This window comes from Cupressus sempervirens, chromosome 9 (assembly GCF_028749045.1).
Source record: "Cupressus sempervirens isolate cs-2001-9-10 chromosome 9, ASM2874904v1, whole genome shotgun sequence".
NCBI lineage: Eukaryota > Viridiplantae > Streptophyta > Pinopsida > Cupressales > Cupressaceae > Cupressus > Cupressus sempervirens.
This window is the reverse complement of record NC_143126.1, coordinates 811,896,696-811,923,004: the sequence shown is the minus strand read 5'-3', so window position 1 is coordinate 811,923,004 and position 26,309 is coordinate 811,896,696. Positions and strand designations below refer to the sequence as shown.

General features: G+C 37.5%; 1 protein-coding gene across 7 annotated transcripts in view; it reads left to right on the top strand.

Annotated features, from left to right (window-relative positions):
- The window catches only part of LOC149541179 (RNI-like superfamily protein), a 277,715-nt gene that overhangs the window by 186,459 nt on the left and 64,947 nt on the right, over positions 1-26,309 (top strand). The window lies entirely within an intron of this gene.

Genomic DNA, 26,309 nt, shown 5'->3' with positions numbered 1-26,309 from the left:
ATCCTGAGTACCTGAGACATCACCCTTTGGCAACCTGTATACAACTGTCTCAACATGAGTATCAAGTTGACAATTACTATCTATCAGCGTAATATCCTTCACCACTTCTTCCTGTGGCTGAACTGAAACCTCTGCTTGGTTGCAAGCTTGTTTCTCGAACTCCTCATTAAGGTTCCTGGTAACATCCTCCACTGTATCAGTTAGTGCTTTGTGAGAAGAACTATCAAATAGAAATCCAGTCAATTTATCCACCTTAGCTGGATCGGACAGCTTGTCATTTATACGGTGGTGCTTAACCAACAGTTCAAACATGTTATGGCTTATTTTCCTAAGTTCATCTCGAATGTCTGAATAACAATCCTTTCTACTGTTCCGACTCTGGATACTGTGTCTATCAATTGTCCAAGATTGTGTCCTCTGAGACTTTGTACTATACTTGTCCATTCTGGATAAAGTAGAGTGCTGATCACTCATGTAATTCGGTTCTCACCCCGCAGGATGGCAAGAAAACCGCTTTGATACCACTGTAATAACCCCAATAGGTTATAACTCCTTCAAACACCAAAAATCTTTATACTTCAGTTGTTTGACATTTCGTCAAACACTTTGCAAGCAAGGGTCCTCTGACTGATATAACTTTTCAGATTGCAGTACTGATTCTTGTTTGGATTTGCCTCAAAGAAAATGCTTACAAAAGACTCCAAATTGTCTAAACAATGACCTAACATAAATATGCAACTAATTTTTGGCAATAGTGAATGCATATATGAGTTTTAATCATGAAAATGATCACCTACAGCCAACTGGTATTTTAACAAACAGTTGGTATGCAAGCTAACTGGCTGATAAAAAATGATATATTAATGCTCAAAGACAACTATTAATGACCAGCAATTGTATCTCCTTAATTGAGAATGAGTATCCAATACAATATTCATACTAAGTTAGCCAAGACTCTGGGCATTTACAAATATATCAAAATATGATGATTGCTGGTAAAGTAATATGCACCTACAACTGCCAATGAAAACTAATGCAACACTAAATATCTAACTTCAATACTCCCCTACAGCAGTATGCTAATCACATGCATGATTAAATACAACTAAAGCCATGGATTGCTGATACCATTGTGAGGAATGTAAAAATGAATGATGTATCTATTAATGAATGATAGGTCTGATACGAAATGACAATTACAACAGCACTCTATAGTGAAAGGCAACTATGAAAATACACATCAGACCTGGCATATGAAGCCGCTTTAGAGAATAGATGTATTGCAATACCACTGAACAGAAAATAACCTCCTCAAATGCCCAAGTCGTGCCTCTCTAGCTGCCGCCCTTGATTGTGGATGGCTGTAATAATTTTTTTTGCTTTTTCGAATTTCCTTTTTCGGATTGCTTTTTTTTTGGATTGCTTTTCCGGACTTGCTTTTTCGGCCTGCTTTTTTCGGTTCTGCTTTTTCGGCCTGTTTTTTTTTTGGACTGCTTTTTCGGCCTACTTTTTTCGAATTGCTTTTTCAGCCTGCTTTTTCGAACTACTTTTTCAGCCTGCTTTTTCGAACTGCTTTTTCGGCCTGCTTTTTCGAACTGAAATATTTTTTCTCAATGTAGCACAAATAGAAGACTGAAGTATCTTCCTCCCAGCTGCAATAATTCAAGTGATATTTCACACCCTCAAAATTGCGTACCAATTGAGAGTTTTCGTTCTCAATGGCCAATTGTGACTATTGGAGAAACCGTAGGCTCCACAATGCACATCAACAAATATCAACATCAACAACAACAAATCTGGATAATTAGAATGAAGCCCGGGGTGCCTATTTATTCTTTTTTCTCCACTTTCTCCAAAAGCTTCTAGAACATTATTTTGTTTTATCTATTAGTGACTTTATAAAAAATATTTTATAATTCAAGTCACTTTATTAAATTAATTAAATATAAAGTTACCTTTTAATATTTATTTATTTGATAACTTTATAAATAATTAACTTAATATCACGTATTTATTTAATTAAAATAATTAATTAGTCATCGTCATAAAATATTCATTATTTTGGACAACTTAATTAATTAAATTAATTAAATCAAATTGCCTCCAAAATGGGGACATGACATACTTCTCTCCTTGGTTTTTTATAATATTTCACCATGAATCTTCACACACAAGTCACTTTCATGACTTCAATTTGTTTTTTCCTTTTATTGCATAGTTGACTTTAATAATAATCCTTCATTAGGTGCCAACTTTATTTAATCAATTAAAGCTCCTTAATAGTAAGTATCTCATGCCCCCCATTCACTTAATGTCCTTTATAATAGACTTGAATTATTAATAAAGTAGGCATTATTAATAATAAAACAACACGTACTTGAGCCATTAAATTTAAATCGCTAAGTCAATCAGAGATCATGATGTCAACTGCATATGCCAAGTGAGCAGGCACCCTGCCAAAAATAACAACTCTGCAGTTATGACTTACTATAAATAGTAAGTCTCAGAATATCTGCTCAAGCCAAAGGTGCCGGGCTCAATACTCCAAACACAAGTCATGCAGGTGCCCTTCTATAAATAGTAAGTGTGCTAAATTGAAACAAACAAAGAGCAATCCTGAATACTTCTGACCTCCAGAAGGAAAAGTGCCTCCGAGTTTGCCAATTGGGACCCTCAAAGTAATTGACTTAGCCTATGAGGACCACTAATAGGCTATTCCAAACTGCCAACCATGGTGAGCTAAGGAGGGGACATTACAGTCCCCCTTCTTGAATTTGCTTGTCCCTAAGCAATCTCAGAACAAATAACACACCAATCCACTTGGATCACAAGGATAGAATAGTGTAATATCCCTGTGATTACTAACTAGCTCCTATATCATTGTTACCAGTACAATAGACATAACCTACCTAACTAAATCGAATCCGACTATAAATTTTGCAGGAGTGAACATCATATAGAGAAGCATCTCAAAAGACTGACAAAGTTTTCTTCCCAAAATTGTGCAAGGTGAGTTGTCATAACGCTGTCCAACACGTGCAACTAATCTGTGCATTTGTAAGGGGCCATGCATAGGAGGATCAAAGGAAAAATTGTAGGCACTCCTCACTGTGTAAACTCTTGAAAACTGCTCATGGAGATCTATCTGGAATCCTGATGCACCTGGAGGACCCCAAACATCATGCACCCTCATCTTAGGTGAGTGATCAACATCAACGTAAAAAACCTGGACTCCTAGTTTTAACTATTTGTATGCAAATTCCAGTGATACTCCACAACAATTAAGAACAGATCCATTTTTATTTAGAATTCAAAAAAATTCAGGAGGTAATAACCATCTTTTTGTCAAAAAAAGAAATATTAACTGAGGACATGAGAATTCAGAGAAAATGCACCTATTAAATATATTATTGCAATTTAAATGTTGGCACCTGTATACCTGATTGTAGTAGAATGGAAGGAAGCGTTTATTTCTTTCATAGAAATAGACTGTTCCTATTGAAGCATCTTCCAAAATCCACTTCCAATTGTATCGGGTACCATCAATCAGACATCAGCCTGTCTAGTATTATCAAGTAACTGAGAAAATCTCCCCTTTGAATCTCTGTTTCATTGAACGTGGAAATTACTCATTGTCTTTGGTTTCATATATACCACAGAACAAATCTTGGGACATGGATGAGAATTAATAAATTGTACTCCTCCTGACACAAGATTAGGTTAATTACAGTGGTCCTTGCTTTGCATACGATTTACTCCCAGCATTGCTATCCACTTCTCTAGACTGCCTTAGTTGCAAAACATTGCCGCTTGACTCCTAGATTCCACTATCTTGTTCTTGAATATACCAACTTTCGTCTATGAAGACAACTATTTCAGTAGCATCCCTATTGTGCTCAAAATGTCCACTAGGTCAGAATCAAATTCAGATGAAAGGAATACTTCCTCCAATCAACGAAAGTGATGCTTCTGTATGGAAAGGAAGGATTTTTCACTGCCTCCTTATTCCATTTGCAAACTTATTTGAAGGAGCAATTCTAGTTGATTCCTGTCACCCACACAAACCAATTCTTCAACAAACAAATTACTAATAGATTATTAGCTATACTATTAGTTATATCCATATTGAATTATATTATATTAGTTTATAAAATTCACTAATATAATATAATTAATTTATCATCATAAAAAAGTACTTTATTAAGGGATATTACAAATTTCCCCTTCTCGGTGTTGCTTTCGGGCACAAGCAACTTTTTGGATGCTAAAGAATTTGTTCATTTTCCCATGTGGCATCATCTGTCAGTAAATTTTTCCAACAAATGAGGTACTCGTCAATAGTCCTATTTCTGAGCTTTCGTTCACATATATCTAGGTATGCTTCGGAAATGAATTCTAATTTGCCCTCATCAGTGAATGGGGGTTAAGCATCTAATCTTGGTGTTTGTTGATCCAAAGCTTTTTTAAGACAAGACATGGAAGACATTGTCCTCCTGTCATCTGGTAAGTCTAATTCATAAGCCACGACACCAATTTGTGAACAATACGGTAAGGGCCATTAAATGGTGGTTTTAATTTTTCGGTTCCACTACGCTTGAGAGAAGATTGTCGGTAAGGTTGGAGCCTGAGATACACTAGTTCTCTAATTTCAAAACTCTGTTCTACACGGGTCTTATCTACATAAACATTTTGTTGATTCTGAGCAACATGTAAATTTTCTTTCAATGCTTTCAAAATATCCTGACATTTCTAAAACCAATTATGAGCCTTGGGTACATTACTACGGGAAAAGCAAGATCAATAAAAGATACAGTCTCATATCCATATAAAGCCTTGAATGGAGTCATACCAATAGACATATGATATGTTGTGTTGTAACAATATTCTCCTAAATGCAACCACTTGATCCAAGCCTTTTGATGCCTAGCCACATAATTACGAAGATAACCTTCAACCACTTGTTCACAATTTCTGTTTGCCCATCTGTTTGTGGATGGTAACTAGTGCTGTAGTTCAAATCTATACTTGTTAATTTGAACAATTCTTTGTAGAAGATACTTAGAAATCTGCTATCTCTATCGCCAGTGATGTTCTTTGGCAAACCATGTAAACGGTACACCTCCTTCAAAAATAATTTGGTGACTTAGACTATTGTGAATTCTGTGGTGATAGCAAAGAAATGTGCAAATTTCGTTAGTCTATCAAACACAACAAAAATAAAATATTTACCTTGTGCTTGAGGCAAACCGGTAATAAAATCCATAGAAATACTTTTCCACTTTTGTTCTGGGATGGGTAAAGGCTGAAGTAGATCTGCTAGATAGGAATGCTCGACTTTATTTTGCTGGCATGTGATGCATTCCTTCACATACCGTAATACATCATTTTTTTAGCCCTTTCCATGTGAACAGTTCATGGATTTGCCTATAAGTTTTGAAATAACCAAGATGTCCTGCCAAAGGTAGATCATGAACTGTCTGCATGATTCTCAATTTTAATTTAGAAACAGGTACAAGAAAGATTCTATCCTTGTAGTAAATAATATCATTCACAATCTTATATTCATCATCCTGTAATTTCCCATCCAATAAATCACATGCAATTGCATTTTTAGAATATTCTACTAATAAAAGAGATCTTCAATCAGCTGTTACCCCTAATATAGCATTAATTTCAGGTTTCCTGGATAGTGCATCGGTGTTAAAACATGTAGCTTTGGTTTGACAATGATTGTGATCAGCATATATATACATATGTATATATGTACAACAAAATGATGCACAATGTTATATATATATATATATATATATATATATATATATATATATATATATATATATATATATATATATATATATTATTGTTGTATGTGAATCAATGCACAGTTGAAACCGATGATCATATATATATATTTTCTGAGATCATTTAAGGCATGATCGAAACTTATTCTGATTTCTTTGATTTTAGATCACTATCGATCTATACTTTATATCGATCTGTAGCTCATAATGATTGGTAATACATTATTAGACTTGTCTTAAGTCTGTAACAGATCGAGCATGATTAGTTTGTACCAAATCGGTGTGATGATGAATGATCATGTTTGCATTCAGAGACATGACCATTCATTGTCACACCCTTCTGCATGATATGTATACTTGATCCGCCCGAATAAGCAAGGCATTGAAATCAATTAATGCAAGCACATCAAAGGATCAAAGGAGATTTCAAGTTCAAGAATGTTATATTATCTTTGTTATTTCTATACTAACTTCTACAAATTTTGGAGCAAATCTATCCTTTGTCAACAATGTTCACACCTGCAATAAAAGTTGTGCATCAACAAGCCACGAATTTGAAATCTAGTAAGAAACTTTACATGGTAATAGAGCCTTGTTAAGGAGAGATCTCATTAAGTTTAAGAGATAAGATTTCACATTAAATTGTTGACTCTCATTTCTCTGCAAGATGACAAACATGTTAATATTTGAACACCGCCTTCCAAGTGCTGATAACTTTAAATCCTGGAAACTTCGCATAATAATGTTATTAAAAGAAAACAAATTGGAATCTTTTGTAAGAGAAGAAAAAGAAGAACCTTAAGATGATCCAAAGAAAACTGAATGGATAGAAAATAATGAGAAAGCCATGAAGATAATCATGGATGTAGTTTGAGATCATATAGTGCCTATTGTGGAAAAACATGCTACAACATATCACATGCTTAAAGCCTTTGAAAATGCATTCGTAGTAAATAACACTGGTAGAAAACTTGCTCTTAAAAGACAAATGAATAATATTAGTATGAATAAAGGAGAAACAATGAATGCCTTCTTCATGAGAATCACAAAATTGAGAGATCAATTATCTTCTGTTAATTATGAGACTGACAACCAAGAGTTATCGCTAATAGCGTTAGGAGGACTACCAAATTCTTGGGAGCCTTTTGTAGAAGGTATAAGTGCAAGATCTAAAATCCCTAAACTAGATTGATTGAGATCTGATTGCCTTCAAAGAGAATTGAGATTAATGATTAAAGGAAAACATAAAACCTTAGATGAAGATATTCGAGTTTTTAACACCAACTCTCATAAGAAGGGAAAGAAGAAGAAGAACAAAAGAAAATAAACTTTCATTGAAAAGGACAGTCAAAACAGAATAAAGATTTGTCCAAAATTCAATGTTTTAGATGTGATCAATATGGGCATTATGCACTAAATTAACTTGATCGATCTAACTTCAAGCGTCTGTTTACCATACTGGGTAAAGAAATTAATGCATATAGACAATGGATCAGAATAGCAGAACTTCTTATATTATTCACATACGTCAAGATATTACATTATGCTTCTGATGATAAGATGATTTACAACGATCCCAGAGGGGGGTATATATACATCGCAAGGAACCTTCTCAAACGTGTCTGTCGGCTACATACAACATGTCGGCTACATAATAAGAACCTTCCCGATACTGACGTAGAACCTTCTCGATACCGACGACATACATCCCGATACACACCTTGTCGGTCGATACCGACGACATACATCCTGATACTGATGGCATACATCCTGATACCATATTTACTGATGACAGTGTCATTTACCAAAATTGATAAATCAAATGAAAATCATGAATATGAGCAGTATGCCTTCTATTCATCATTGTCTAGTCAAATATCAACCAAAGCCAACACTTGGATAATTGATAGTGGATCTTCAAGACACATCACTAGATGTCAGGATAACCTAGAAAGCATGCAAATAAAAACGGATGAAGAAGTTACAATTGGTGATGATTCTGCACATTCTGTAAAAGGAATTGGGACCTGCACTATTAAATTGAAATCCGAAAATTCTATTCAGCTTTTTGGAGTTCTTTATATACTAGGTATTAAAAGGAATTTAATATCTATATCTGCACTTGAAGATGATGGTTATAGAATTGCATTCATGGAAGGTAAGGTACTAGCATGACCTAAGAATTCAGCTATAAAGAAGGCTTTGACAATAGGAGTACGACAAGGACTATTGTATGAGCTTTGCACTAAGAAAAATCTTGCACTTGTTCATGAGACTTCAGATTCAAATGAAACATGGCATAAAAGATTAGGTCATATCAACTTCTGTGCTCTAACATTTGTGGAGAAGTTGGTAATTGGAATGCCCAAATTAAGTCATATTCACAATGAACCCTGCAAAGGTTGTGCCTTAGGGAAAAACACTAAATAGTCATTTCCTCATAGTTTGAGCAAAACTAAAGATGTGTTAGAACTAGTGCACTCTAAACTATGTGGACCAATGTCTACACCATCCATAGAAGGGTTCTTGTACTATGTGATATTTGTTGATGATTTTTCAAGGAAGACATGGATACACTTCCTTAAGTGCAAAGAATCTAAAGAGATTCTTTCTAAATTTAAAGAATTCAAAACTATTACTGAAAACTCTCCAAAAAAGAAAATTGAAGTTCTGAGAACTGATAATGGGAAAGAATACACTTCTAAAATATTTAAAGAATTTTGCAAACTTGCTAGGATTAAGAGGGAGTTCATAGTTCCTTACAATCCTCAACAAAATGGAGCTACTGAAAGGAAAAATAGAACTATTGTAGAAGTTGCTAGGGCAATGATTTATGATCAAAACTTGAGCATGTCATTTTGGGCTAAAGCATCTAATACAACAGTCTATATTCAGAATAGATGTCCATTCATATCTGGACAAGAGAACTCCTGAAGAAGCATTTTCAGGAATGAAACCTGACATTAGTCATTTAAGAATATTTGGATGTCCAGTGTATGTTTATGTACCTAAAGAGAAAAGGACAAAGTTAGAACCTACCGGAAGAAAAGAAATTCTTATTGGTTTTAGTGAAACAGTAAAAGGATACAGAACCTACATACCTGGATAGAAACAAATAGAACTCAATAGATATGTCATCTTTGAAGAAGATATTGCTTTCAAAAGAGCCAAAACTTCAAATGATTTATCTTGTTCCCAAGAAGAGGCTCCTGTTCCTGAGATTCAAAGGGAGTACCTTGAAGAGACGTCAAATGAAACTGAGATTCTTCCCGAGACTCAAGAAGAGTCTTCGTAATTCTAAAAGGCCACTTTGGGCAAGAAAAATTATATAGGAAGGAGATGAATTTGCAGCACCTTCAAGAACTTTCAGAGAAAGCAAAAGACATAAAAAATTAACATACAATGCATTCATGTGTGAGAGTCCAAATCCCAAATCTTCAAATGCTTCAGAAGCACTTAATCATCAAGCTTGGAAAGATGCAATGGTAGAAGAATATTAGTTGATATTAAAAAATGATGTTTGGGATATAGCTCCTAGACCTAAAGGAAAATCAATTGTTTCTTCCAAATGGCTCTTCAAAGTTAAATATGCTGCAGATAGTAGCATTGAAAAACATATAGCTCGTTTGGTGGCTAGAGGGTTTTCTCAAAAGGAAGGAATTGACTTTAAAGAAACTTTTGCACCAATTGACAAGTATACTTTAGTTAGAGCTGTAATAGCCATTGCAATAGCTAAAGGTTGGAAAATCCATCAAATAGAGGTAAAAGCTGCTTTTCTAAATGGAACAATTGAGGAAGAAGTATACTTGGAACAACCAGAAGGATTTGTGACTCATAATGCTACCTCTTATGTATGTAAATTGAAAAAGGCTCTATATGGACTCAAACAGGCTCCCCGAGCCTGGTATGAAAGGATTAATAAATACCTTTTAAGTCTTGGATTCACCAAGAATATTGCTGATCCAAATCTTTACTTTAAGGTAACTAAAGGTGATATGTTGATTCTAATTCTTTATGTTGATGACCTTTTGATTACAGGAGAAGAACATCTCATTAATCAGTGTAAGAAAGATTTGGCTTTTGAATTTGAAATGAAGGACTTAGGAATTCTTCATTACTTCCTTGGTTTGGAAGTTCGTCAGAAGTCTAGGAATATCTTCTTACATCAAAAGAAGTATATTGTTGATATTCTGAAAAGATTTGGAATATGGAACTGTCAACCTATGTCAACACCTATGGAAATCAACTTACACAAGCTAAAGGAAGCAAGTGCTGAATTCAGACTAGTTGATCCCACTTCATATAGATAGATAATTGGGTCTCTGATGTATCTTGTGAATACTCGACCTGATATTTGCTATGCTTTGAATGCATTAAATCAGTTCATGTGTGAACCTCGTGAAATTCATTTTGTTGCTTTGAAACATATATTAAGGTATCTCCAAGGTACTGTTGGGTATGAACTTAAATATGAGAATACCAGCTTGGAGTTACATGGATATGCTGATTTTGATTGGGTCGGAAGTGTAAAAGACCGGAAGAGCACATCAGGATGTTGTTTCAACTTAGGTTCAGTCATGATCTCTTGGATCTGCAGAAAACAAGCTTCAGTTGTCAGAGTTCTATTGAGGTAGAGTATATTGCAGCAGCAATGGGAGCTAGAGAGGCAGTGTGGCCTTGAAAGTTGCTTTCTAACTTACTCTGTGAGCCTATGAAACCTACCACTATTCACTTTGATAACCAAAGTTGTATCAAGTTATCTATGAATCCGGTATTTCATGATAGATCCAAGCATATGGAAATTCCTTACCACTATGTAAGAGACACGGTGGAAAGAAGAGCTATTTAGTTGGAATATATTAATACAGGTGATCAAATAGCTAACATTCTCACCAAGGCTCTTTTTGAAGTGAAGGTTGATCATTTTAGAAAGAAACTTGGTATGGTTGAAATGTAAGTTTATGAGATAGAGTCTTAACTTTGTAAATTTGTACTATTTTAATAAAGATGTTTAAAGTGTAAACTCTTTTGTCATGTGTGACTATTACTTATGGGCCTACCCAATGTACATTACTAAAAGGTGACAATCTTTTATAATGAAATGTTGATTCTAATAATGTAAGTTGGTGACTTTATAATTATTAGATAACTATCATGATGAATATCACGTGACTTGATATTTATGGAAAAATCATGATAGTTAAAATGTTAGCCGACTGGATGGTCCTGGCGGTGTTTCTGTAACCGATGGAATGACTGTTGTCAGTGTTTTGTATTTTGTAGCCGACGGGTAAATAGTTTGTAGCGGACATAATGTTTGTGGTCGACGGACTCTTTCGGGAAGGTTCGGCGGATAGTATTTATATCCCGTCTAGGATCATTGTAAAGCATCTTCTACTATTATTCATCTAATGAAGCATAATGTAATGTCTGGCACATGCAAATATAATTCTGCTATTTTTGTTCCATTTTCTGTATGCGTTGATTTCTTTACTAGTACGGTAAACATTTGACGCTGTTGCCTTATGAATCTGGAAGGTGGGAGGAATGAAGATTAATGCCAAATCAGCTTAACAAGGATCAAAATAAGGCGAAGGGAAAAAATGGAATCCGTATTGCGCAAGAAAATTTAATTCTGGCACAGCAGACAGACTGCCGAAGGAGATTCTAGAAGATTGCCGATGGAAACAGGAGTGCGGAGGCATTGTTGGAAACTCGACAGCAGGTGGAATTGGTGGAAGAAGCACGAAAGGAGTTTTTGAATTTGTGTTCGTCGAGGGAAGAGAATCCAGATGGAAGAGCATCGACTCGAACGGCTCGGAGTGCCGACGGAGCAAGAGCGTGGAGTGAACTCTTTGTCCGGGATACATTTCCGTGGGAGACAACTTTAGAAGATCCTTTTTCTTCACCAAGGTTCGTAGCGGTTGAGTCTGACGGTGTGGGAAAACAATCCGCCGGTGCAGGAGTGCAGTCCGTCGATGTGGGAGACCAGTTTGTCGGTGTGGGAGTGCAGTCTGCCGATGTGGGAGACCAATCCGCCGGTGTGGGAGTGCAGTCCGCCGGTGTGGGAGACCAGTCCGTCGGTGTAGGAGTGTAGACCGTCGGTGTGGGAGACCAGTCCATCGGTGTGGGAGACCAGATCGCCGGTGTGGGAGTGCAGACCGCCGGTGTGGGAGACCAGTCCGTCGGTGTGGGAGTACAGACCGCCGGTGTGGGAGTGCAGACTGCCGGTGGGGGATTGAACAGCGCCAGTATTGTAGGATCGAGCAATGCCTGTTTACAGAAACCAATTGTCATGGCAGGACCGAAAGGGAAACTGCCGAAGTTCAATGGCGATGGTATGGCCGATCCCATTCGACATTGCAAAACATGTGAAACGATCTGGAAGACAAATGGAATAAATGATGAAGATGACTGGATGAGGCAATTTTGTGCCACCCTACGAGGCGAAGCAATTGATTGGTTCATTGATACAGATCCACAAAAGCTAAACAGTTGGGATAACATTAAAAAGGAGTTTCTGGCAGAATTTAAACTGTTGCGGGATGATAATGGAATTGTAGTAGAGATCTTCAATACTAAGCAGGGGAAGAACAAAACTGTCCGTGTTTACGCCAAGAAATTAAAAGATTTGATAAATAAAATGGAAAGTAAGCCAGCAAACGGACTTCAGAAAAGATGGTTCGTGGAAGGCCTAGGGTCGAAGTTGCGGAGGAAAATGAAAATTGTGCCATCGTCGTCATACGCGGAAGCTTATAACAGAGCATTGGATCTCGAAAGTGAGCAGAAGACAAAGAAGAAGAAGACTAGCTCATTTGATTCTGATGACGACGAGCCTACCGGAGAAGATAGTAGCGACGATGAAGGCAGCAGCAAGAAGGTCCGCACCTTACAGAAGGACATGATCCGTATGATGAAGGAGTTTAAAAACATGCAGAAGGAGCCAAAAGGCAGTGAGCTGTGGTGCACGGAGTGTACGACGGGCATGCTAAAGGATCGTGTCCAAAGAACCAATTTTGTGGCATTTGTCAAATCATGGGCCATTCGACAAAAGAGTGCCCCTTTAACATGAAGACGAGGATCTTCGCAGGTGTTTCTCACATAGGAGGCTTCCCTGTCGGGCAATAGCAGAAATACGAATAGCGCAGGTGCCACATCTGGAAGGTACAGGAATAATAGCAGAGGGCAAAATAACAACAATACAAATAATAACAATAATAATGGGAGCCGTAGTCAAACTCAGTATGATGCAAATGAACGGCCGATCGTTCAATGTCGAGCATGTCATTTGTGGGGTCATTTTGTGTGGGATTGTACAATGGCAATCACACCGAAATTATTATGCAGATGGTGCAGACCCGACGATCACGAAGATTCCAAGTGTCCAAAGTCTGGAGTAAACTTGATCACTGTCGGCACGAATGTAGAGGAGGTTCTGGTAATTACACGGAGGCAAGCGGAAGAAAAGAGAAAATTGGGGGAAGCGCAGGCGAAAATTGCAAAGGCATCATCGGCGGGGACATCCTAGTTGAAGGACATCACCGGCACCTTGGCAAGAAACTTTGCAGAACAAAACATTGTACGACAGATCTTACAAAAGGAGATACCGGTCAAGATAAGTGATCTCACAATGCCCTAGTTACGGATGGCCATTCTCAATCATACACTGTTTTCGAAAGCAACGGAGGACACAGGAAGGGACAGTAGGGAAGTGATGACAACAGACCCAATGTTGTTGGCACTCACGTCCGGATGGCATCCGGTAGTCATCGAGATGGGGATTTTGGGAAATGTTTTGACAGACACAATTGTCAATGGAGGGTCCGGCATGAATGTGTTGCCGGAGGATACTTGGAAGAAGTTGGGAAAGCCGACGCTGTGGCCACCTACATTCCAGTTGCTCACGGCGAACCAGCACGGGATCAAACCATTAGGAACCTTGAGGGCGCAACCGGTAACCATTGGTACGCAACCATTTTTATTGGATTTTGTGGTCATTCCATTGAAAAGAAAAGGATATGATGCTATTCTCAGACGGACTTGGTGCAAGCAAAAGTAAAACATGATTGGAAATGAAATACCCTATCAATGGAGCGCAGAGGCAAAAGATTCATAATTGACCTGCACACACAAATAGTAGGTGAGGAGGCAGCATCGTTAGACTCAGAAGGTGAAGGCAACAGTGAAGATGAAAGAAATGACGATGAAGGAAAGAGGAGAATGGAACCGGACAACGAAGGAGTATTGACACTAGAAGGAGGATCAAATGATGACGACCTAGACTCGGTGAATGGCCTTTACCACTGGCAAATAGAAGACTACGAACTCTTTCCGAGTTGTACTATGCTAAAGGTCGATGAAAGTGAGAAAACACAGGAAAATGAATGTCCGAAAGAATACAGAGAAGCGAAAGAAGGAAAGGCGGCTACGGCTAAAGCTGAGGGGAAGAACATACAGTCCAAACCCAGAAAAAAGGAAGATCCCACCATCTGGTATACGGTGAATGGATTGCATAGGAAGAAAAGAACGCATTGCACCATAAAATTACTTGAACGGTGCCAACAGCAAGGAAATAAGCTAGATGCGCGACGACCGTAGGCACAGTGGGCAACGGAGGTGACACAGAACAGACATAAGGCGTGGCATAACAAACTCAACAGGTTTTAGTCGAGGCAATTGGTATTCAAGTACAACGGTTGGAAGGAAATCAAACTGAAAAAGTTTAAGGCCAGATGGGTTGGACCATATCAGATCCGGAAGGTCGACGACAATGGATTGATAAAATTGGATACATTGGACGAGCAAGAGGTGCTTCCGGTAGTCAATGGATTTAAATTGCAAATATATGGTGCCAGGAAGACTTCGTTGTCGCAGAATGGCCAGTTGACTCCCTCGTCGTTGCAGAATGGCGACGCTTGGAAGAAGAATTGAGGTGCTGTTTTCCTGTTTTTTTTTTTTTTGGTTTTAAATTATAAAAAAAAATAAAATAAAAAAAAATAAAAAAAATTAAAAAAAAAAGAGAAAAAAAAAACAGAAATAGAAAAAAAAAACAAAAAACAAAAAGAAAAAGAAAGTAGGCCACGGGAGACTGCCCCGCGGGTAACTCTCTGTGGGAGATTATCTGGTGGCCATTCTCCTTTCCGCGGAAGCAGTCTGCGAAGTTGTAAAACAAAATTTGCTCCCTTTTTCCTGCTCTCCTCCATTATATCTGCTGCGGGTGGAACACCAGTTGCCGGCATCGTTTTTTGTATGCCATTTCGCTGTCTGCACAACTTCACACGGGAATATAGATGCTGAAAGAACAGAGCGAGCAATGAGGAAGCAGTCTGCGAAGTTGTAAAACAAAATTTGCTCCCTTTTTCCTGCTCTCCTCCATTATATCTGCTGCGGGTGGAACACCAGTTGCCGGCATCGTTTTTTGTATGCCATTTCGCTGTCTGCACAACTTCACACGGAAATATAGATGCTGAAAGAACAGAGCGAGCAATGAAGGGCGAATAGTCTTCTGCGGGCATATAGCAAGTTTTCTCGCATGCTGCAGTTGCCATGGGATATCGGAATCTGCCTTGTTCCGGCTTGCGTGTGATTGTTTGTGATCTTCCCATCGATCTTCGACATTGGTGATTGGCTTCGACAAGGCTCGAAGGAGCAGGTTGAGAGCTACGCTTTCAGACATTGACCGACTCTTACGTTGAAGAATTCATTAATTTCAAAATTTCTTCCAATCACGGTGGCTAGGAACGTTGATGAACGGGTTTTAAATCCGGAGGAAGCGTTCTGACTGATTCAATATGTTACGGGGTGCCTCATTTAGCAATATGGAGGTATAGATTTGGCATTGCGGAATTTGTTGGGTTGCAGGTAGGAATTTCAAAGGAATGGATTGGTTGATTGTTTTCACTGCCGGAAGAATTGCTTGGGTTTCTCATTTGTGGAAGTTGGATTCCTCTTGTGGTTATCTGCTGCCTTACCTATCCGCGGGATAGGTGTGCTTGTGACGGCATGTTCTTTTGCCTCTTCCGCAGGGTGAGATTTTTTGTATTGGACGAAGAAAGTTCGTTGATTGATTCAAGGAAGGAGCGATGAAAAAAAAAAGAAAAAAAAGTCGATAAATCAAGCATGCTCAGAATGAGTAACGGAGGATACCAAAGGGAAGGGGAAGCATCAGCGGTTGCCAGAAAGAGTGTAGAATCAGCAGAAAATGACAGAAATGGTGTGTTCTGTGCAGTTTTGTGTGGGTTTCGGAGTGCTAATTTGGTCTTGGCGGTGAGGGGCGCTGCCCCTCAAACCCGTCGGGGGCATTGCCCCCTGGACTCCTAGTCGTTGCGGATATCAGTCGTGGGAGTCTGACCAATTGAGAAGAGTTGAAGTTGCTGCAGGCATGGACTTTCTGTATACCAGAGGCACTGGGAGTAGGTGTTGGCCGGGAGGCTGTTTTGGTGGATGTGTAGAGAGCTCGGGAGGAGCTAATCATCCAATTGGAGGTAGTGCAGCGACACTTGGCTCAAGGTACCGAGGAATTGAAAACAGAGAAAGCAGTACAGGTGGCTATCAAGGTCAGCTTCATTGAGGAGGCAGTGTTGTGTTAGCAGAGGCTATAGGCACGGGACGAAGGTGACAGTGATGTGTCAAAAGTAGATTTATCTTGTTGTAATTAGTCCGTTAATGTATTTTGTTTGTTAATTTGTCTTAGATATTTTGTTAGTCGTCAGGAGATGACTTTTCTTTTTGGGGGGGATGGTGTCAGCCGACTAGATGGTCCCGGCGGTGTTTCTGTAGCCAACAGAATAACTGTCGTCGGTGTTTTGTATTTTGTAGCCAACGGGTAAATAGTTTGTAGCAGACATAATGTTTGTGGCCGACGGACTCCTTCGAGAAGGTTCGGCGGATAGTATTTATATCCCGTCTGGGATCATTGTAAAGCATCTTCTACTATTATTCATCTGATGAAGCATAATGTAATGTCCGGCATGTGCAAATATAATTCTGCTATTTCTGTTCCATTGTCTATATGTGTTGATTTCTTTACCAGTACGGTAACATGTTGATAGATATCATGTGACTTGATATCTGTTGAAGATCAATGTGTTCAAACTCATGGTGGATATTATGTGACATAATATCTAAGGATATACCATGATCTTTTATGGTAGATATCACGAGACTTGATATCTGTATACACACCACAATTGGAAAGAATATCGTGAGACTTGATTTTCTTAAATATATCTAGACGATATTATTTTTCACATAATATCTATGGATATACCATGACCTTTTATGATTAGATATCATGAGACTTGATATCTATGTACACACCATAACTGGAAAGAATATCACGAGACTTGATTTCCTTAAATATATCTAGATGATATCATTTTTCAAATAAGAACTTATATATATGCACTTTGTCTTCCCTATCTAAGAGGGAGTGTTAAAACATGGAGCTTTGGTTTGACAATAATTGTGATCAGCATACATATACATATGTATATATGTACAATAGTATGATGCACATACTGTTATAAGATAATATAAGAGAATGATATTAATGTCCAACAAAAGACCAACAAAAGGTCTATGGGACTGGAGGATTACAACAATGAGGTTGACAGCGGCAGGAGAACACAAAGGTGTCCGAAAATAAATACAAACAACAAGAGAAAGTAAACAAAGACACAAAGAGGAGGCCAAGAGAGAGACTAGGAGTCATTTCTAGGTGAAAAGAAATCAACCACTAAATGATATGCTTGCCGATGAGTAGAGGCCCTGCTCTGTCTCTAGCCACTCTTAGAGGAGTGTCGCTGGTGCAAATAGCTAGTACGGGATCTGACGCATCTGGTAGATCTAGTGGAGCTAGAAAGCCTTTTCACACCACACAAAGGAGATAATAGAAAGCAGTAATGAGCTAAGTAGATGAGTGCCGGTGTGGAAGTAGTGACTAGATTGTGCTATCATGGAGCATAGTGGCCTCTCAAAGATAAAGTGCAAGACAACGCTACTCATAGTAGCTGAAAAAATCATAGAGAAAGAAGCACTCCCAGAACAGATAGAAAAATCTCCCTCTGATCTCATAATATATTGGGCAACAGAAAATGATGTGAGTATCAGTCTCCACCTCACCTAAAGTACAAAGCATACAAATCTGCTCTTCATTGACAATATGATGGTTAGTCTGAACTTGAAGATGGTGAGAACCAACTCTGAAAGATCACAAAGAGATACGCAGGGCATGAGACCACTGTCAGGAAAGGTAGCTAGGATGAACAATAATCCCATTAGACATCTACAAAAAGTGCTTTGTGTAAAAGGACATCCATGGGCATAACGCACCAGGAGGGTTAACCTAGGTAGTGGCAATGTACTGTCTATAAATGTCAAGTTTGACATGCTCATTCAACTCCTGCCGAGAGGGGAGAGAATGAGTCAGGGCATCCAACAAGAATTGAAAAAGGGGGAGGCGGGTCAATATCAATCCCAATCGAACTGAGCAGAGAAGAGGCCTGTGCATACTAGCATCGTGTGCAAGAATCAGAATCTACACTCGCAGTAGAAACAGATGAACAATAAGCCAAATAGGAGTACCGATCACAATCACTAGCATGATCCGCAAAACCATGCAGACGATGGAGGAACCAAACCAAATAAAAAATGGCTGCGAGACTGAAAGGATGAGCGCCGAACTCAACAAGAATGACACTATGAGGAGTTAACCTGTGACATCTAATGATGTGCCTCAAAAATAAAGTCTGAACCTACTTGATTGAGGTCCAATTAAAACCAAGAAGAGATGAACCCCAAACCATAGACCTATAAAGAACAGTTGGCCTCACAAGAGAGTCCAAGAGAGATAACTTGGACGAGGTATTCTAGAAGTGATGCTTGAAATATTGTTTCTCAAGCAAAGCAAGAGAACCCATACCCTTATTAACTCCAGGCTGAATAGCTGGTCTCATACTGAACCATGGTCCGAAAAACTTAACCCCCAAATAAGTATAAGATGTAGTGATCTCAATCTCCTGACCCTGAAAATGAAGTGAAGATGGGAAGCCTTTAAACAATTGAAGATCATGACTTGAGTCTTACCCAAGTTAACCACAAGTTGTCGCTGATCACAAACGGAAGCCAAGCTATCTAGAAGCTTCTGTAAATTGCTGGAGAGGAAGCAAGGAGAACCACATCATCGGCAAAAAGAAGGATGGAGATCAGAACCTAGTGAAGAGAGATGCATATTTGAGAGATATGCATATGTATTATTGTTGTATATGAATCAATCAATAGTTGAAATTCATGATCATATATATATTTTCTGAGATCATTTAAGGCATGATCGAAACTTATTTTGATTCCTTTGATTTTAGATAACTATCGATCTATACTTTATATCGGGCTGCAGTTCATAATGATTGGTAATACATTATTAGACTTGTGTTAAGTTTGTAACAAATCAGGCATGATTAGTTAGAACTAAATCAGTGTGATGATGAATGATCATGCCTCCATTCGGAGACATGACCATTCATCCTCACACCCTTCCGCATGATATGCATTCTTGATCCACTCGAATAAACAAGGCATCTAAATCAGTTAATGCAAGCACATCAAAGGATCGAAGGAAATTTTAAGTTCAAGAATATTATATTATCTTTGTTATTTTTGTATTAACTTCTATAGATTCTGGAGCAAGTCCATCCTTTGTCAACAGTGTTAATACTTGCGATAAAAGTTGTGCATCAACAAGCCAGGAATTTGAAATCTAGTAAGAAACTTTACAATCAGCAACCACATTGTTCTTACCTTCAACATATTCAATTTCAAACTCATAAGCTTGGATCTTGCTGATCCATTTTTGCTCCCTGTCATTCAAATCTTTTTGGCTGAAGAAAATTTTCAAACTATTATGATCAGTTCTAACCTCAGACCTACCACCCACCAAATATTGTTGAAATTTAACCAAAGCATGCATAATCGCCAACATTTCCATATCATATATTGAGTACGAACTTTCAACACTATTAAGTTTTCTGCTTTCATAAGCTATAGGTTGTTTATTCTGCATTAAAACTGCCCCTATTCCTTCACCAGAAGCATCACATTCTACTACAAAAGGCTGATTGAAATCTAGAAGTGCAAGAACTAGACAAGAACTCATTACCTCTTTGAGTTTGTCAAATACCTGTTGTGCTTCTTTAGGAATGTCCGCTTTTGGTAAGATTTGTTAGTGGTGTGCCCAATTGTGAAAAACCTCTAATAAATCTCTTGTAATAACTACATAAACCAAAGAATCCTCTTAAATCTAAAAGATTTCGTGGAGGTGGCCAATCCAAAATATCTCTAATCTTCTCTTGAGGTACTTGCACACCTTTGGCATTGATCATGTGATCCAAATATAAAATTTCTGTCATACCAAATTCACATTTAGATGCTTTTGCATATAGGGATTGTGATTCCATTATACCCAAAATCTCATCAATATGACGCAAATGTTCCTCCCAAGTCTTGCTGTAAATTAGAGTAGAAAACTAACAAAAACTTCCTTAGTTGTTTATTAAAATATGATTCATACAAGACTGAAATGTTGCTGGAGCAGTTGTATTCCAAACGACATGACTAGGAATTCATGGTGACCATAATTGCAACGGAAGTCAGTTTTATGAATATCCCATTCCCTTAGTTCTATCTAATGGTACCCAGATCTTAAATCGATTTTAGAAAAATATGAAAACATGTAATTCATCGAAGAATTCATCAATGCGGGGAATTGAATACCTATTTTTAATTGTCTTTTTATTGAGGGCATGATAATCTATATACATGCGAAGAGTCCCATCTTTCTTTTTGACGAACAAGATTGAAGAAATAAATGGACTTGAACTAGGCTTGATATGTCCCGTATCCAACAACTCCTTAATGCCCTTTTCTATTTCATCGCTGAATGCCTTAGGATGTCTGTAAGGAGTAGTATTAACTGGCTTTGCCCCTTCTTCCAACTCAATAGTATGTTCAAAACCTCTACTGGAGGTAGCCCTGGAGGTATGTCACTGAAAACCACACTATGTGAATCTAAACTCTGCAACAAATCATCTTGATAATGTTTAGATTCAAAACTTCTTACCCTGGTGGAGATAAAGCATTGTGCTGATCAAGCTATATCACCATGACGGAAAATGGCCTCCATTTTGTTAGTAGGCATGACTCGAGGTCTCCCATTTGACATTCCTTTGAGAGTCACCTTTTTTCCATTAATTTTGAAAGAATATTCCATAGGCTTGAAACTTTTTGAGTATTTATCCAAAGTTATCAACCATTGAATGCCCAACATAACATTAGAGTTAGCCAAATCAACCACATAAAAATCATCTGTTACTGTATAATTACCAAGTGTAATACTTAATTGAGGAACCTTATGTGTGCTTACTAAAGTAGTACCACTTGCTACTCGGACACAAAAACCTTCATGTTTCACTATATGTAAACCACGTTTATTAACAAGAGCAGTACCAATGAAATTATGTGTAGCACCACTATCTATCATAACAATGACTCGTTGCCCATGTAAAACCCCGCTTACTCTGAAAATATTATAATACGGAGTTCCCGTCATTGTTGCTATTTCACCCATCCCTGGTGGATCTTCCTAAGCTTGTCCTGTAGTTTTAGGATCTTGTTCTTGATTTGGATCTATGTTTTTCTCATCTTCACTATCTAATACTACTTCAATATAGTGAATTTTTCCTTTTCCCAAGCATCTATGACTTGGTGCCCATGCTTCTTTATAATTGAAACACAATTTTTTTCTTCTGAGTTCATCATGCTTCTCCCTTTCCAATTTGTTTCTAGGCGGTGTGTTGTTTGGAAAAGGTTTTTTTATCAAAATCTGGCTTTAGAGAGTAGCCCTTTGTTAAATGTCTTTCCTTTAGAAGGAGGTTCTAGTTCTTTAGCCCTTTTAATGGCTGATTGCAAGGAAGGAGGGTTTAAGGACTTAACTCACCCTTTGATAGTATCAGATAATCCATCTATAAATATCACCGTTTTCTGCCTTTCAGTGATTTCTGTTACTAATACTGCTAATTTTTCAAATTCAGAAATATATTGTTCCATCGTACTTGTTTGTCTAAGTAGAGTCGAATCTTTGAGATGGAGTTTAGGATCCTTAGAGTCAAACTTGTCAATAAGCCTTTTTGTGAAACAACATAAGTGTTAATCTGATTATGACCCAATGTAATTTGTCCATGATGCCACCATTCATGGGCAATTCCCTCTAAATGTAATGCTTCATATTTGATGGCCTCATCCTCCATCATTGGATTTAGTTATAGGTACGTGTCAAGTTTTTGTACCCAAGCTTTGGCAATGGTTTTTCCTGACCCATCAAAATATGGAATGGGCATTTTACCAATCTTCCTTTGTAATTCATTATTATATCCCCTTTGCCCCTTATTCTTATGTTTCATCGTGACATCCAAATATTCTCTAAAAGTCATTGATGCCCTAAATTCATCACCTGATTGTATCCAATACTGATATACCTCTTCCGGTAGTTCCCTAATGGTAGGTTCTCTTTCAGGTTGTGGATTTCTAGGAGTGAAGGTTGGCATGAAGGGTCTTACTCAATTTGAACTTTCAGGTTGTACATTTACTGATTGGTTCTCTTCTCCACCTATTCTCCCACATTATTCTGATTTTGGTTCACATTATTGTTCACAAATTGTGCCATCAAGTTTTCCATTCGGTTTATATTATTTTACATATCTTGTTGGCTCTTGAGTCATTATGCAGTTATTAGATCACTAGTGTCATCCGAGTTTCCCATATTGTTTTCAAAAATTATTTCCTTGTCTGACTCAATATGACTGTCTTCAATGTCAACTTGTATAGAGGAACTAGATGATTATAACCATCTATTTTGTCTGACTCTGGTATTACGAAAGTTATAATTTCCTTTTGGCATATGTGTGTTTGTACCCATAGGCTGGTAGGACTGAAAGCTTTGATACCACTTTAAAAAACCTAAACTCCCAGTTCTAACTATTTGTATGCGAGTTCAAGTGTTACTCCACAACAATTAAGGACAGATTCATTTTTATTCAGAATTCAAAAAAACTCAGGAGGTAATAACCATCTTTTTGTAAAAAAAAAAGAAATATTAACTTAGGACATGAGAAATTTTAGAGAAAATGCACTTATCAAATATGCTATTGCAATTTAAATGTTGGCACCTGTATACCCGACTGTAGTAGAATGGAAGGAAGTGTTTATTTCTTTCATAGAAATAGACCGTTCCTATTGAAGCATCTGCCAGTATCCACTTCCAATTGTATCGGGCGCTATCAGCCAGACATTAGCCTATTCAATTTTATCAAGTAACTGAGAAAATCTCCGCTCTAAATCTCTGTTTCACTGAACGTGGAAATTACTCATTGTCTTTGGTTTCATATATGCCATAGAATAGGACAAATCTTGGGATGTGGATGAGAATTAATAAATTGTACTCCTGACACAAGATGAGGTTAATTAGGGCGGTCCTTGCTTTGCATACAATTTACTCCTGGCATGCTATCCACTTCTCCAGACTGTCTTAGTCGCAAAACATTGACGCTCAACTCCCAGATTCCACGATCTTGTTCTTGAATATACCAACTTTCGCCTATGAAGACAGCTATTTCAGGAGCATCCCTATTGCGCTCAGAATGTCCACTAGGTCAGAATCAAATTCAAATGAAAGGAAAACTTCCTTAAATCAACAGAAGTGATGCTTCTGTATGGAAACAAATGATTTTTCACTGCCCATTTATTCCATTTGCAAACTTATTTAAAGGAGCAATTCTGGTTGATTCTTGTCAACCACACAAACCGATTCTTCAACAAATAAATTACTAATAGATTATTAGCTATACTAATAGTTATATCCATATTTAATTATATTATATTAGTTTATAAAATTCACTAATATAATATAATTAATTTATCATCATAAAAAGTTACTTTATTAAAGGATATTACAATCAACATCAAAAGTGGATTGTGATAGAATATTGCTGCATCCATCTTAAACAAAGGATTGTTCACAAAGTGAACCTCACCACTTTGCTGATCAGAATTGTACACCTCTGAACTACTGGAGTTATGAAATGTGTCACACTCCTCATGAATCATATCATGATCCTCTAAAACCCTGCCCTTCTCTCTAGACAGAGAAATAGAGTGCAAATTCCCTCATGATAAGCAACATCCTGTGTGCTATTATCAATGCACTCTTCAACAATGAAGGTGCTGCTCTTATGTACGTCATTGGATGGCTCAGAAGGCACTGTAGCAACTGCTGATTTGGCATTATCTTCAGACACTTCCTCTTCCAAGGTAGATGCATGTCCATTCAAAACCTGATCCTAGGACTCATTGCCCACCGATGAATTTTCTGATTTATTTTATTATTCTCATTTTTTCTCTCCAGAAGTTCAATTGTATGCTGGTCACTAGTTGCTGAATATTCAATGTAAATATTTCTAGATACTTCACTTGTAGAGACCTTTATTTCTGTCTTCCCTTTTGTTTTGTGACATAGACCTCTTAGAAATAGATGCCATTTACTATGCTAATGTGTCTATGGTTTGCTGGGTGTAAAAGCAGTTCACCCATCCTTCCCGAGTCTGCCTATGCTTCTTCAATTCTTTCATCATGGCATTTGCCTGCTTCCTGGAGATAGTCATGTTGTTCAACTGATCTTTTGAATTGCAGCTGAAACTTATGTTACAGGTTGGCATGGAAACCCTCCTAAAGAAACTAACATGCAGTCAAAAAAACTAACATGCAACAACTGATACCATTGATGCCACCACTGAGCATTGACACAACTATTAAAACTAACATGCAAGTGCTGATCACTAACATGCAACCCTCAGAATTGACATGCAAACATCTGGGTAATCTTGAAACTAACATGCAACTGGAAATCTCTGACATGCGACATGAAGTCCGTGACATGCAACTGAATATTTCTAAGTAATTCCCACAGGTTAGCAGGAAACTGCTCTGATACCACTGAAAGAATCCCAAATTCTCCTTCACATACATTCATACAAATCTTGCATTATATTGTAAATTATAACAGCAAACACATAAATCAAAAGTTCAGATTATTCACCATGCAATGAGTCTAAAAATCTCAGATTCAATTTCTCACTTATACAATCATTTTTTCAATAAACAAAAGACAACCCAATTCTCGAAAAGTGATTACCTATCTAATTTCAACGTACCCATTTTCTGATTTTTACTTTCCCAGGACTGATATTGAAAAAGAGGCACTAAATGGCTCCAAAAAGCAATGAAAAAGTGATTTGTCCACCTCGAAATCCATGTCAAGCTGAAAATTGCCATCAAATTTATTGAATTCACTAAACCCACTAAATCTACTCCAATTTGGCACTAGTGTGACTCCAGAATGAAGTCATCACTGGTATGCAAAATTCAATGGGTCTTTCACCATTTCAAATCGCTGAAAACATTGAAGAATTGTTGTTCTCCAATGTTAATAATGTGCATAAACCCTTGTCTCATACACAATTCCCAAAACTTGCAAGAAACAAATTAAAAGCTCATATGTATGATAGATTCAATTTCTCTTCTTGGTTTTTTTAATATTTCACCATGAATCTTCACACACAAGTCACTTTAATGACTTAAAGCTATTTTATACTTTTATTGCATTGTTGACTTTATTAATAATCCTCCATTAGGCATCAACTGATAATTTAACCAATTAAAACTCTTGAGTCTTTAATAATATCACATGGCCCTGATTGACTTAATGCACTTTATAATATACTTTATAATAAATTCTTAATGAAGTACACTTTATTAATAATTGAACATGCACTTGAGCCATTAAATTTAACTCATTAGTCAAGTGGAGATCATGATGTCAATTGCATATGCCAAGTGACCAGGCGCCCTGCCAAAAGTAACAACTTACAAATATGACCTATAAATATTCAGTCCTAAAATATCTGCTCAAGCGAAATGTGTCAGGGCTCAATTCTGCAAACATAGCCCATTCAGGTGCCCTGCTATGAATAGAATTCTGGCTTTCCTGAAATAGCTACTTACTATAAATAGTAAGTGTGTCAAAATTGACCTAAATGAAGAGCAATCCTTAACAGTTCTGCACTCCGGAAGGAAAATAGCCTCATGTTCTGCCAACTAGGACCCTCTACCCAACTGACTTAGCCTATGAGGGCCATTGTTAGGCTAATCAAACCAGGGAGCTAAAATGGGGACATTACAGTCTTTGGTAGAATTTATCCAAGGGAATATGCTATTTTTTTCAAATATCTAATGTGAAGTCTTAATGATATAGTATCCATGAAATTTTTAAGTTCCTAATAACCAAATGATTAGTCCTTTGATGCAAATTTTATGTCTTGCCTGAGTTACATCTGATTTACCTGAGTGCTCAATATATAAGTGAGCTTGTTCTGGTATCTTACCTGCAAAACACAGGGTAAG